At 44.1% G+C, this 15,875-nt stretch overlaps 1 non-coding gene across 1 annotated transcript; it reads right to left on the bottom strand.

The window, feature by feature from the left end:
* Positions 1-8,531: 8,531 nt before the first annotated feature.
* On the bottom strand, positions 8,532-8,606 carry Trnat-ugu (transfer RNA threonine (anticodon UGU)). The gene has a single exon. It is a non-coding gene; the product is annotated as a tRNA-Thr (tRNA).
* Between the last annotated feature and the right edge of the window lie 7,269 nt (positions 8,607-15,875).

The raw sequence follows: 15,875 nt of genomic DNA, 5'->3' as shown, positions 1-15,875 counted from the left end.
CATACGGAGCTCCATCGCAGTCTTTAACACTGGTAGCATGCCGCGACAGCGTGGACGTGAACCGTATGTGCAGTTGACGGACTTTGAGCGAGGGCGTATAGTGGGCATGCGGGAGGCCGGGTGGACGTACCGGCGAATTGCTCAACACGTGGGGCATGAGGTCTCCACAGTACATCGATGTTGTCGCCAGTGGTCGGCGGAAGGTGCACGTGCCCGTCGACCTGGGACCGGACCGCAGCGTCGCACGGATGCACGCCAAGACCGTAGGATCCTACGCAGTGCCGCAGGGGACCGCACCGCCACTTCCCAGCAAATTAGGGACACTGTTGCTCCTGGGGTATCGGTGAGGACCATTCGCAACCGTCTCCATGAAGCTGGGCTACGGTCCCGCACACCGTTAGGCCGTCTTCCGCTCACGCCCCAACATCGTGCAGCCCGCCTCTAGTGGTGTCGCGACAGGCGTGAATGGAGGGACGAATGGAGATGTGTCGTCTTCAGCGATGAGAGTCGCTTCTGCCTTGGTGCCAATGATGGTCGTATGCGTGTTTGGCGCCGTGCAGGTGAGCGCCACAATCAGGACTGCATACGACCGAGGCACACAGGGCCAACACCCGGCATCATGGTGTGGGGAGCGATCTCCTACACTGGCCGTACACCACTGGTGATCGTCGAGGGGACACTGAATAGTGCACGGTACATCCAAACCGTCATCGAACCCATCGTTCTACCATTCCTAGACCGGCAAGGGAACTTGCTGTTTAACAGGACAATGCACGTCCGCATGTATCCCGTGCCACCCAACGTGCTCTAGAAGGTGTAAGTCAACTACCCTGGCCAGCAAGATCTCCGGATGTGTCCCCCATTGAGCATGTTTGGGACTGGATGAAGCGTCGTCTCACGCGGTCTGCACGTCCAGCACGAACGCTGGCCCAACTGAGGCGCCAGGTGGAAATGGCATGGCAAGCCGTTCCACAGGACTACATCCAGCATCTCTACGATCGTCTCCATGGGAGAATAGCAGCCTGAATTGCTGCGAAAGGTGGATATACACTGTACTAGTGCCGACATTGTGCATGCTCTGTTGCCTGTGTCTATGTGCCTGTGGTTCTGTCAGTGTGATCATGTGATGTATCTGACCCCAGGAATGTGTCAATAAAGTTTCCCCTTCCTGGGACAATGAATTCACGGTGTTCTTATTTCAATTTCCAGGAGTGTAGTTCATGCCACTCCACCCAGTGCCACTCTCTCTAACAGTGACTGTGTTCACCCCACAAATAGTGTGCGTCGACATTGCAGGAACTCCCGTCAAGTCGCAAGTGATTTTGTACCAGTGTCAGTTCACGTTGCACGAGACAGTCGCTCTTGTCGTCAGCAGGGCAATAAACTTTTTGTGGACTTGGACATTAACTGCAAAGTGATACCATTTCAGCTCGATACCGGGGCTGCAGTTTCACTGATCAATCAAGACACTTACAAACTGCTGGGCACACCTCCATTGCGTGCCGCAACTGTTAAGTTAACTACCTATTCAGGTCACAAGATCCCTGTGTTAGGACAGTGCAGCCTTCTTGCAACATACAAAGGACAAACAAACCTTGTGTCATTTAATGTCCTTCGTTCTTCTTCTGCAGTGAACTTGTTTCGTTTCAATTTCTTTCAGTTGTTTAACTCGTCTATAGTAAATCAGGTCCAATCAGTGAACCAGACGGTGCCTTCCAACAGTGTTTCTCGTCTATGTGAAGAATTTGCAGACATTTTTGCACCGGCCCTTGGTTGCGCTGACTATAAAGCACATTTGGAACTGAAAGTAAACGCGCAACTGAAATTTTTCAGAGCGCGCAATGTTCCCCACGCATTGCGTGATGAGGTCGCAAAAACATTACACGATTTGGAATCACAAGGTGTAACTGAACATGTGCAGGCTTCTCTATGGGCATCACCCTTAGTAATTTTGCCAAAACCTTCCAGAAAATTGAGGCTTTGTGTGGACTTCAAGGCAACAGTGAATCCACAATTAGTGACTGCAACTTTCCCTTTACCCCGCCCAGAAGATCTTTTTGACAAACTGTGCCCGGGTAAATATTTTTCGAAGTTGGACCTAGCAGATGCGTACTTGCAAATGCCGGTTGATGAAGAATCCCAGTGCGTTTTGGTGGTTAACACGCATCTTGGTTTGTATCGATTCAAACGACTGCCATTCGGGTGTGCATCCGCCCCTGCATTGTTTCAGCAATATCTACAAACTGTTTGTGCGTCGGTCCCTACTGCAGCAAACTATCTGGACGATACTGTGATCTCCGAACAGACGTAAGAAGAACATTTAGCCAATCTCAGAACATTATGTCAGGTCTTGCGACAAAATGGTCTTAGCTTGCGGAAGGACAAATGTGTGTTTTTTTGCTCGTGACTTACCCTACCTGGGACATGTCCTCAATGCCCAAGGCATACATCCCAGTCCAGAGCACCTCCGTCCCATACAAGACTTGCCTTCGCCGCAGAATTTGAAGCAGCTACAGAGTGTGCTGGGCAAAATTAACTATTATCATCGCTATGTTCCCCATGCCTCTTCCATTTCAGCTCCGCTTCATCACTTACGCCGTAAAAGTGTTCCGTTCGTCTGGACGACGGAATGCCAGTTGAAATCGGCGTTGCTTTCCAATACTTCCCTTACGCCATTCGATCCCCAGAAACCCCTTTTGTTGATGGTGGATGCATCGGATTTCGGGATCGGTGCTGTGCTTGTGCACAAAGATGGTTCGCATGATCGCCCTATTGCCTTTGCGTCCAAATTGCTCTCGTCTGCGCAAAGAAATTATTCACAGATCGAGAAAGAAGCATTGGCTCTCGTATTTGGTGTTACAAAGTTTCATGATTTCTTGTATGGTCGTCACTTTACCATCCTCACAGACCACAAACCTTTGACATCGATTTTTCATCCGACCAAGTCTGTACCTCCATGTACAGCGCAGAAATTCATTCGCTGGTCTATTTTCCTCTCGCAGTACCACTACAATATCTTGTATCGGTCCACTACTAAGCATGGAAACGCCGATGCATTGTCCCGTTTGCCTGTTGCTGAGGATAGAGCATTCGATTCCTCCGAACTTACTTGCATGTTCATTGATTCAGAAACCGATGACGTGGTCGAATCGTTTCCGATTGATTTTCGTCGTGTAGCTACAGCTACAGCTGCCGACCCTGTCCTTGCTACCATTCTGCATTTTGTTGCTATGCAATGGCCCTTGTCAAAGTCACGGGGATCAGGGATCCGTTGGTTTGCCGAGTTTTTGCTCACCAGGAGAGACTTTTTGTATGACGTGGTGTTTTGCTGTTGCGTTATGATAATGATCAGTCCAGGGTCGTGTTCCCACGTTTGTTACAGTCCTCTGTCTTACAGCTTCTCCACCAAGGACATTTGGGTATAGTGAGAACGAAACAACTTGTTCGTCAGCACTGTACTTGGTTCGGAATCGATGCCGCGATTACGAATATATGCTCTTCTTGCATGGTGTGTGCCGAACAACAATCAGCACCACTGCGGAGATTCTTTGCATGGCCAAAAGCCACTTCCCCTTGGCAACGCTTACACATCGATTTTGCTGGTCCATTCTGGAATGCTCGATGGTTGGTTGTGGTAGATTCATTCAGTAATTTTCCTTTTGTTGTCCGGATGACTTCCACGACATCATCTGCCACCATCCAAGCGTTATCTGCTATCTTTTGCATCGAAGGTCTTCCACAGACTATTGTTTCCGACAATGGCCCACAATTCGTGTCCGCAGAATTTCAGTCATTCTGCAAGGCCAATGGTATTCAACATCTGACGCCCGCGCCGTTTTCGCCAGTCAAACAGTGCCACTGAACGATTGGTCAGGACTTTCAAGTCACAGATGTTGAAGTTGAAAGTGTCGCATTCTCGAGAGGACGCGTTATTGCTCTTTTTGTCCTCGTATCACTCTCAGCCCCGAGATGGTCGCTCGCTGGCTGCGTTGCTCCACGGTCGCCCTCATCGAACCTTGATGTCTTTGCTACATCCGCCGCATCAGGTTCCTGTGCAGCGGCAGACACCTGCTTTTGCCCCAGGCGATCTTGTCTACTACCGCAACTATCGAGGTTCACGGCATTGGCTCGAAGGGCGCATTCTTCCCTGCCTCGGCTGCGCTATGTATCTGGTTTTGGGGGCCTCTGGTGAGGTGCGTCGGCATCTCAATCAGCTGTGCCTCTGTCGTCGCACGGGATCTGCCACTCCCTGTCTGCTTTCAGCGACGGTGCCGTCCAGTCAGCGCCCTGGGGACCCATCTACTGGCTCGCCTCAGCCCCAGGTGTTACCGACGCTGCCTTCCATTTTGCCCCATGGCGATGCGCTGCCGCCGCCGCCTGTTCTCCTGCCGGTGCCGCCCGCAGTGGACACATCGCTGCAACCACCAGGCGCCTCCCTGGGTCACGCGCCGCCGATCACTTCCCGTGACCAGTTGTCCTCCGACATGGAACTTTTGCCCGCTCCGGACCATATGTCGTCTTCGCCCATCGGGTGCCCCGGCCCGATGGAGGTCGACCCTTCGGCCCCTCCTGTCTCTCTGCGGGTGCATACACCGCATGTTGGCGTGCATCCTGGAGCAGGTTTTCAGGCGTTTCCTAGCTCCCCGCGGTCCGAATGGCAGGGTGCGGGTGGCACAGCATCGCCTGTTGTTAGGCTCCCCACCTCGTCGCATACATTAACATGGGGTCCTCCCCACTGCGGGCGGAAGCCTTATGCCACAACCATCCGCCAATTTGCGGGAGAGGAATGTGGTGTCACCGCCAGACACCACACTTGCTAGGTGGTAGCCTTTAAATCGGGCGCAGTCCGTTAGTATACGTCGCACCCACGTATCGCCACTATCAGTGATTGCAGACCGAGTGCCGCCACACGGCAGGTCTAAAGACACTTCCTAGCACTCGCCCCAGTTGTGCGACTGACTTTGCTAGCGATGGTTCACTGACAAAATATGCTCACACGTGCCGAGACGATAGTTAGCATAGCCCTCAGCTACGTCATTTGCTACGACCTAGCAAGGCGCCATTACCAGTTACTATTGATACTGTAAAACATGTACCGCCAAGAGTGATGTTCACCATTAATGGATTAAAGTTAAGTATTCCACCAGCTACATCCGTTTTTCTAAAGTCTAATTTCCTTGTCCTGTTCCAGACCTCACTCCAGCCTGCGTGAGCTAAAACGCGTGCCTTTCGGCTTCCTCTAGTAACCCGGTGTTGGCTCTCCTGCCAACCTACAACAGAAACAACTGACAAGGAGAAGGGACAGGATGATAGGACATCTGTAAAGACATCAGGGAATGACTTCCATGGTACTAGAGGGAGCTGTAGAGGGCAAAATCTGTAGAGCAAGACAAAGATTGGAACACATCCAGCAAATGATTGAGGATGTAGGTTGCATGACGAAGAGGTTGGCACAGGAGAGGAATTCACGGCAGGCTGCATCAAACCACTCAGAAGACTGATGACTCAGGAAAAAAAACAAAATACTGTTGGTGTATCACTCAATATGGCAGTAAATAGAAATACAAATAAAAGAAGGAAGACCTTTCTGTTTAGCAAGAGTGATTTTGGATTAACTGACATGTCAACATGAAAATTTCATTTCCAGCACTGGTGATTTTGAACATTAATGCATGAAGTTCAACAGTACTGTGCAGTATACTTTAGTCAGATACATACTGAGCAAAGTTGTGAGGGATGGGAATGACCTGCCATGGTTTGAAAACCACATTATAAAGCTGCTACAAAAGAAGAGTAGAGCTTCACTGCAAATTTAAATGTAGCCAAAGCCTCACAGACAAACAAAAACTAATTGAAATTGAAAATAGCATGAAGAGGGCCATGTGTAAAGCACTCAATGAATTTGAAAGTAAAGTTCTGTCTACAAACTTGACAGAAAATGCTAGGAAGTTCTGGCCTCATGTTCATTCAGTAGACAGACTGAAGCCACCTGTCCAGACCCTGTGTCTCCATAATGGCACTGACATGGAGGACGATGGAAAAAAGACTAAAATACTAAGCTTTTCTCAAAACTGTTTCATGAAGGGATTCCCTCCCTTAAATTGTCACACAAATGACGAATATGACAGATATTGAAGCATGTGACTCTGGGATAGAAAAGCAAAGCATTCAGCAGGGGAAAGACCATTGAACCTGATGGGGATATCATACACCATACATCATATATGCTATCATACATATAGTATGTGAAAGAACTTGCAACTCTTCTAGCAGCAGTGTACCATAGGCCTCTACAGGAGCAAAGAGTTCCAGATGATTAGAAAAAACACAGGTCATTCTGGTTTTCACAAAGGGTCATCACACAGATCCACATAGCTATAGGCTTATATCGCTGTCATCAGTCTGTTGTAAAATTTTAGAACACGTTTAATGCTCACGTTTATGACATTTCTGGAGAACGATAATCTGCTCTGTAGTAATTAACATTGCTTCCAGAAATAACAATAGTGTGAAACCCAGCTCACTCTGTTTGTCCACAAGATCCAGAAAGCAGTAGACCATGTTGCTGCTGTGTTTCATGACTTCTGGAAGTCGTTCAGTAATTTTCTGTACTGCTGCCTAGTGAACAAAACATGAACACATTGAACATGAGAGCAACAGTGTGACTGGATGAAGAGTTTCTAACAAACACAACACACCACAGCATTATTAATCAACAGAAGTCTTCAGACCTAAAAATAACTTCATATGCATCACAAGGAAATGTTATTGGACCATTACTTAACAATATACGTAAATGAGCTAGTGGATAACATCAGAATTCCATGTGGCATTTTGCTGTTGTTCACACAGAAGTTGCAATACTGTAGGATTGTTCGGAAATGCTGGCAGGAAGTGGAAATTGCCCTCAACATAAATGTAATTTATTGCATATATATTTATATTATGCAGAAGCCTGTTATTGTATGATTACACAATTGCAGAACAATTACTGAAAACAGTTACTTGTATAATACATCCAGGAGTATGTGTATGGAGCGATCTGAATAGGAACAAACATATAAAATTAATCTTTGCTAAGGCATATGTGATACTAAGATTCACCAACAGAATTTCCACAAAATGTAGTCTGTCAACGAAGAAGGTAGCTTTCAGGACACTTATATGACCAATACTTGAATACTACTAGTCAGTCTGGTGCCCATACTAGTTAGGAGTGGTATAGAAAATAGAGAAGATCCAATGGAGGGAAGCACATTTTGTTAAAGGTTCTTTTAATAAGAGCAAAAACTTCATAGAGATGCTTTGGCAACTCCACTGGCTGACACTGCTAGAGAGGCAATCTGGACAATGGTGTGGGTTTCTGTTAAGGGTCTGAGAGCCTGAATACCTGGAAGAATCAATCTGCAATCAATCAATTGTCCAGCACCATCTTCATCTTCAGCTATTCTTCTGATACCAATTACAAAGGCTGTAGTAGGATCAGACATACTTTTGATGCTGACTACAAGGGATATCAGGTAGAACATTCTTCTGATGTTGGTTATACAAAGGTTTTGAGGATGGTTGGATATGGGTGGAAGTTTCCTGGCAGACAAGAATGCAGGTGTAACAGGAGAACACAGTTTGTTGATAGAAGTACTTCTCAATTACTGTTTGTTTACAATTACTGCACTTTGGAGCTGCTGGTGTCGGTGATGAATAATGTGAATACACTGTTCAGCATCTTCTAGTGGGCTGACAGGAGACCCGGTTTGTGTATGTAATACCGCTGAGCATGTGCTGGAGTTAATTGGCTGTAGTGTAGATGACCCAATGTAGCTGCTTCTATGAGCTGCATATCACCCCAGTGGCACATCGCAACAAAGTCCTCCACTGAGACGGAAGAAGGGTGGGGGTTGGCTGCCTCCTCTGGTGTGGCAGTTTTCTGTCCAGGTGCCTTCTTGGGCAGAGTTTTGAAGTTCCGTGATGGTAGAGATGACAGGGACATTGCAATGGCACCAAATGACATATACCTGACATACATAACTGCCCAGCTGTCCGATGATGTCAGCCTAGTTACATTATGGTTTAAATGCAACTGCTCCAGGATGACATTGTGGAAGTGTAGAATTTCTGTGTCCTGGCAGAACTGTTCTGGATCAGAGGTAATGACTGTAGCAGATGTTGGCATGCAGCAACTGGTCAAACCGGAGAACTTTCCTGTAGGTTGATTTACTCCCAGGCTGTTGACACATGGAAATCTGATGACATGGGAGCAGCAACATCTGGTGAGGTGAACATTATGTGGGGGTGTCAACCGGTTGGTGGAGAATACCTGGGTCCTGGAGCACTGTCTTAGGCTTTAAGCTCTGCTGTGCTTTATTCTGTTACGATTGGTATCATTGACAATGATTATTCGTACACTTTCCTGAATGCCATGTGACAAAGTATTGATAAATATAATACACAGAAGTGAAATGATAATTAAATGGACACCCTAGCTGCAAACAGGCGTTGATGTACTTTATTGGGGACATGTTGAAAATGTGTGCCCTGACCGGGACTCGAACCCGGGATCTCCTGCTTACAAGGCAGACGCTCTATCCATTTGAGCCACTGCGGGCACAGAGGATAGTGCGTCTGCAGGGACTTATCCCTTGCACACTCCCCGTGAGATCCACATTCCCAACATGTCCACACCACTACATTTGTAGTGAGCCTAATAGATGTTTGCCCATCATACTCATTACTCGTGGCAGATTAATCTATCAAGTCCCGTACGAGTTTGGGCATAGCATGTACGTTCGCACAAGAAGGCCAATGTCCGGGAAGCCATATTTTTAACTATATATGATGGTAGTATCTGTTCCAGAAATAACGGTTGCCATGGATAACCATGTAGCTTCTGCTAGAAATGAAATGATAATTAAATGGACACCCTAGCTGCAAACAGGCGTTGATGTACTTCATTGTGGACATGTTGAAAATGTGTACCCCGACCGGGTCTTGAACCCGGGATCTCTTGCTTACATGGCAGACGCTCTATCCATCTGAGCAACTGCGGATAAGGTCCTGCAGACGCACTATCCTCAGTGCCCACGGTGGCTGAGATGGATAGAGTGTCTGCCATGTAAGCAGGAGATCCCGGGTTCGAGTCACGGTCAGGGCACACATTTTCAGCATGTCCCCAATGAAGTACATCAACGCCTGTTTGCAGCTAGGGTGTCCATTTAATTATCATTTCATTTCTAGCAAAGCTCCATGGTCATCCACGGTAACTGTTCTTTCAGGAACAGATACTACTGTTATATATAGTTAAAAATATGGCTTCCCGGCCATTGACCTTCTTGTGCGAACACTCACGCTATGCCCAAACTCGTACAGGACTTGGTAGATTAATCTGCCGTGAGTAATGAGTATGATGGGCAAACATCTATTAGGCGCACTACGAATGTAGTGGTGTGGACATGTTGGGTATGTAGATCTCATGGGGAGCGTGCAAGGGATAAGTCCCTGCAGACGCACTATCCTCTGTGCAAGCAGTGGCTCAGATGGATAGAGCATCTGCCATGTAAGGAGGAGATCCCGGGCTCGAGTCCCGGTCGGGGAACACATATTCAACATGTCCCCAATAAAGTACATCAACGCCTGTTTGCAGCTAGGGTGTCCATTTAATTATCATTTCATTTCTAGCATAGCTGCATGGTCATCCACGGTAACTGTTCTTTCGGGAACAGATACTACTGTCATATATAATAAACAGAAGTAAATACATGTTCAAGATTTCCAGATATCTTGTCTGAACACTGCATCTCTGGACAGGTTGATTTTGCTCTTATCAGAGAGACAATTTGCACCATAATTACATTTGCCTTGACTTCATAGCTGCAGTAGGTAGTCTAGATGATAACAGTGAAGGCCCTTGAGACGTTTTTGTGTTGCGTTTCAAAAATTTCAGTGATCGATGGATCTCTAAGTTAGCAGGGGTCACTGGTTACCCAGAAACACTCTGGCCTTGTATAAAATATGGAAGAACAATGGAAAGTGGTGTACTCTGTGTTGAGTTTGCTTTTTGTGTGAAGAGGTTGAGCCCTCGTTGAAAGTAAGTAAATAATCTATGAAGGCATGGATATTTCATATCTGTAGAAATGTATGAAATGTGTTTCGCGACATCATTTATCACAGAAGTTTAAAACTTCTTACAGAATATTTGGTTCTGCTATTGTAAACCTCCTCCAGAAGATCCAGAGACTATATTGACATACTACCAACTCTGATATTCTAATGAGTTTTGATGTGTTCTCTCTCTTCCATTGTGTTCCTCATTTCTTGGGGCCTGAAAATGTAGCATCTATTCTTATCAAAATTCACATCTATTTTTGTCACAATTTGTATCTTTTTTTTTTTTTTGTTTTTGTTCAAAAATGATTAGATTCACAAATTTAAAAGATTATCACGATACATGAGTGAAGACAAACAAGAACTAGTTCATTGAAAACAACTGTTAATATAGGTGCTGACTGGGAACTTTTTGACTGGAAAATTTGCTTTTACAACAACTACAACATGTTTTCTTCTGAAATGGACTTCGTTTTCTTCATGTCTGTATTCAAACTTTCAAAAATGATTCTACTGTTGAAATGCAGCATCTTTTCCCACCAGTGAACTGAATGTGTCTCCAAGTTACAGTGATTTTGGTCATCACTTGTCTTTCACCAACCAGTTAGATGATTACATAGTCTGCAGACTATTAATTTTAATCTTCCATTGGCAGCTGTGTGACACTCTTTTGACAGTGCAACATGTAGAACTGACATGACACCTAGCGTAGATGAGGAACCAAATGTACAATAACTCTATTTGGACATTAAGGAAACAATTGTGTTACAGTTGTAAAACGTTATAGATTTTGTTTTCCAATCACTATAGTACAGAGTGTGGGCACTATATGTGTAGAGGCATATGGTCTTGAGCAAGAAACAAACTAGAATTTTGAGCACCAGAGGGGAGCAGCTGCCTACAACAGAAATGACACACTGTCACTGGCATCACCGATCTCTTCTGGTGTTTGCAGGAGTCATAATCAAACTCCGTGGTAGACATACTTCAAAATAAGAAAAGAAAACAACAGACAAAGCACAACAGAAAGCATTTGGTAATGGCAGTGATATTGCTTATTGAGATGAGCAGAGTTTTTAATGATTTAGTTCAACCCAACCTCTAGCGGTATTTCAGTGCAGCCACAGCCAAAAATATCTGCCACCTAATTTTCCACATTAAAAGTTTCCAAATTATACCATCTTTTGAGCTTCAGGTAACAAACAAACATATGTGTTTCTTTGTTAAAAATGCTAGGACACACACCTAAGTACTATGTTGCATTACGCAGTTTGTCGCTTAAACAGACGATTCAACTGCCCAAAACTGGCATGGTGCCAGATCACTGAGTGCATTGATGTGTCATCATATTCATACACTTTTTATTTTGTGAACAGATTCTTACGCATATTATCCGTCCAAATTTGGTTTCACCAGATAGCTTACAATCTCAGTAGCTAAAACCTGGCTATGTTTTTGATATTTATGTGCAGATAATATAGGTATTTCAAACTATCTCCAATAAAATGGTTCATCTGTATACAATTCACTCTGAAATAGCATCTATCAAGCAGTCTCGCATTTTTGCATATTGGGGCAGAATTCACATCTGAATATCTGTCTCACGATGCAGGTGGAAAAGGAATTGTTGCCTTCCCTTCCTTGATATTCTGGTCAGAAGGGAAGTTGACACAACATTGAGACATGCCATTTATAGTAAGCTTAATCACACTGACTTATATCTACAGAATGATAGTTGTCACCATTCGGTACTGCATGAAGGGGTACTTCGTACCATAATTTGCAGGGCTCATGTCATCTCAGACCCTGAGAGTTTGACAGGTGGATTAGACCATCTTGAGGTCATCTTTTGTCAGAAAGGTTGAAGTGAAAGATAGATCAGACAGGCATTGCACTACTGACAAACTGTCCACAGGGAGAGTGATGATAATACAGAGGTGGCACCAAAGTCTACAGCCTTTTTTTCCTTACGCAGGAAACATTTCCAATAGGATTGGCAGTGTTTTCAGAAATATGATGTGAAATGGTGTTCTTTGAGCACCATTTAGGATTAGAGTCCTTTTATGTTTCATGAAAGATGATCTTGTTTTGTGTAAGGTGGGGTGTATGCCACATTCTTTGCAGTTAAATGTTATTCCTGACAAAAACCATGAAATTTCACAGGTACCAGCTACTCTATAAACGCAGAATAAAGCTTAATCACTCTACATCTACATACATACTCCGCAATCCACCATACGGTGTGTGGTGGAGGGTACCTCATACCACAACTAGCATCTTCTCTCCCTGTTCAACTCCCAAGCAGAACAAGGGAAAAATGACTGCCTATATGCCTCTGTACAAGCCCTAATCTCTCTTATCTTATCTTTGTGGTCTTTCCGTGAAATATAAGTTGGCAGCAGTAAAACTGTACTGCAGTCAGCCCCAAATGCTGGGTCTGTAAATTTTCTCAGTAGCGATTTACAAAAAGAACACCTCCTTTCCTCCAGAGACTCCCACCCCAGTTGCTGAAACATTTCCGTAACACTTGCATTATGATCAAACCTACCAGTAACAAATCTAGCAGCCCGCCTCTGAATTGTTTCTATGTCCTACCTCAATCCGACCTGATATGAATCCCAAATGCTCGAGCAGTACTCAAGAATAAGTCGTATTAGTGTTTTCTAAGCGGTCTCCTTTACATATGAACCACATCTTCCCAAAATTTTACCAATGAACCAAAGACGACTATCCACCTTCCCCACAACTGCCATTACATACTTGTCCCACTTCATATCACTCTGCAATGTTACGCCCAAATATTTAATCGACGTGACTGCGTCAAGCACTACACTACTAATGGAGTATTCAAACATTACAGGATTCTTTTTCCTATTCATCTGCATTAACTTACATTTATCTATACTTAAAGTTAGGCCTAGTTGCCATTCTTTACACCAATCACAAATCCTGTCCAAGTCATCTTGTATCCTCCTACAGTTACTCAATAACGACACCTTCCCATACACCATAGCGTCATCAGCAGACAGCCGCACATTGCTATCCATCCTACCCAAAAGATCATTTATGTAGATAGAAAACAACAGTGGACCTACCACACTTCGCTGGGGCACTCCAGATGATACCCTCACCTCCGATGAACACTCACCATAGAGGACAACATACTGGGTTCTATTACTTAAGAAGTCTTAGAGCCACTCACATATCTGAGAACCAATCCCATATGTTCATACCCTAGTCAGGAGTCTGCAGTGGGGCAGCGAGTCAAACGCTTTCCGGAAGTCAAGGAATAAGGCATCCATCTGATGCCCTTCATCCACGGTTCACAAGATATCATGTGAAAAAAGGGTGAGTTGCGTTCGCAGGAGCGATGCTTTCTAAAGCCGTGCTGATGTGTGGACAGCAACTTCTCTGTCTCAAGGAAATTCATTACAATCGAACTCAGAATATGTTCAAGAATCCTGCAACAAACCAATGTTAAGGACACTGGTCTGTTATTTTGAGGATCCGTCCTTCTACCCTTCTTATATACAGGCGTCACTTGCGCTTTTTTTCAGTTGCTCGGGACTTTACGTTGGGCAAGAGATTCCCGATAAACGCAAGCTAAGCAAGGAGCCAATGCATTAGAGTACTCTCTGTAAAACCGAATTGGAATCCCATCAGGATCTGGTGATTTATTAATTTCCAACCCATTCAGCTGCTTCACAACCCCAGGGATGTCTATCACTATGTCCTCCATATGGGAATCTGTACAAGACTCAAACGGCGCTATGTTTGTACGATCCTCCTGCGTGAAAGATTTCTCAAATGCTAAATTTAAAATTTCAGCTTTCGTTTTGCTGTCTTCCGTTGCCAGGCCAGACTGATCAGTGAGTGACTGGATGGAAGCCTTCAACTTGCCTACCGATTTTATGTAAGACCAGAATTTCCTTGGGATTTCAGCAAGATCTTTTGCTAAGGTATGATGGTGGTAGTGGTTGTATGCTTTGCGCATCGCTCTTTTTACAGCAGCACGAATCTCTACTAACTTTTGCCTGTCCTCATTCTCCTGATCTTTCTTGCACCGCGAGTGCAACTGTCTTTGCTTCCTGAGCATTCTCCGAATTGCGCTGTTAAGCCACGGTGGGTCTTTTCCGTCCGTAACCCACTTTTTCGGTACATACTTCTCCAATCCGTGATTTACAATGTGTTTAAAATTTGCCCATAAGTCTTCCACATCCATCGTACCGGAAGTAAATGAAGTCGATTCATTTACTAAGTGGGATGCTAACAACTGCTTATCTGCTCTTTCTAGTAAGAACACTCTCCTAGGCTTCTTGACCAACTTTTTAACTTTAGTAACCACAGTCGTAATGACAACATCATGATCACTAATCCCTGTCTCAACACTGACACCATCGATGAGATTTGGTCTGCTCGTGGCTACCAGATCTAAAATATTTCCGTTACGCGTTGGCTGTCGATTTAGCTGCTCAAGACAGTTTTCGGATAATGTGTTCAAAAGTAATTCACATGACAGCTTGTCTGTACCACCTGTAATGAATCCATAGACATCCCAGTCTATACTAGGTAGGTTGAAGTCGCCTCCGACTAATATAGCATGATCCAGGTACTTCTGTGATACAGAGTGTAGACTCCCTTTGAATAATTCTAGAACTGTCACGGTGGAGTCTGGTGGCCAGTAATAACACCCAACAATTAATCATGGAAATGGTCAACATGTTACCCAATTTTTTGTGAGAAAATATACTATAATAATTAAAAAGTCTTTCCACATCACAGCTAGAGGTTTCAGTTATGTTCAGCAGAGTGAGCAAATAACTAACTGATCAACATTCTTTTTTTGTCAACATCACCATGTCACATTACACTGAATACCAATTTAATCCACAGATGTTTCATTCAGCAATAAAAAGGAGCAGTTTACTGGATATTACAAATTTGCCTGCATTTAGCATTGTTTATTTATTATGTTTACCACACTTCACTTTAGTTAGTTAGAAGTGAATGTTAATCAAAGAAATGTACTTGAAATGAGGTCTGAGTGATTTCTCCACCACAAATTTCATGCATTGAATCTTTATCCAGGTTACTGTTGAATCTTCAAACTATATATGTCTGTTGACAGTAATACACATTTCTCACCCTGCATGTAAGTACTGTCCAGAAATACTGCTCCATAATTTATTAGTTTTCTTGGACAAACATTCCTTTGATATAATTTTATTGCTTCTTTTAAAAAATATAAATCCACACCAGTGGCATGTTTCTTGCTTCATTCACCCTAATCTAAAGGGGCCCTACAAATTTCTGATAGCAATGTTGAGAAACAAGAACCAAGGGTGTTTTTTTTTCTTCTTTTTCCTAAAGATGAGTGTCATAACCTTGCTGATAAATGTAATATCCATACTCTTTTGACCATGTAACACCCAGCAGGCAAGGACTACTGGTAATATCACCGTTCAGAATCTGTTGGTTTTTATTATGGTTTGTGTCATGTGAAAGTAAACAGAATGAGAATTGTGTGAGCTATGATTTGGAAATGAGGGTTCCTACATATAAACACTTGAGGATAATCTCTGAGTTTCCAGTATACAGCTTTGACTCAATGAACTGTGTGCTGATAGTGGAAAATAAAACTCAATATCCTTCTCATATTATGTTTTTAGATATATGTATTAAAAGATAATGACTATGACAGTTTCTGCTAATCTCCTCAAGATTCATCTTGATTCAAAATTAACATGGAGAAAACATACCAAATATATGTCCAA

This window comes from Schistocerca serialis, chromosome 4, assembly GCF_023864345.2.
Source record: "Schistocerca serialis cubense isolate TAMUIC-IGC-003099 chromosome 4, iqSchSeri2.2, whole genome shotgun sequence".
NCBI lineage: Eukaryota > Metazoa > Arthropoda > Insecta > Orthoptera > Acrididae > Schistocerca > Schistocerca serialis.
This window is presented reverse-complemented; position numbering and strand designations above follow the sequence as displayed.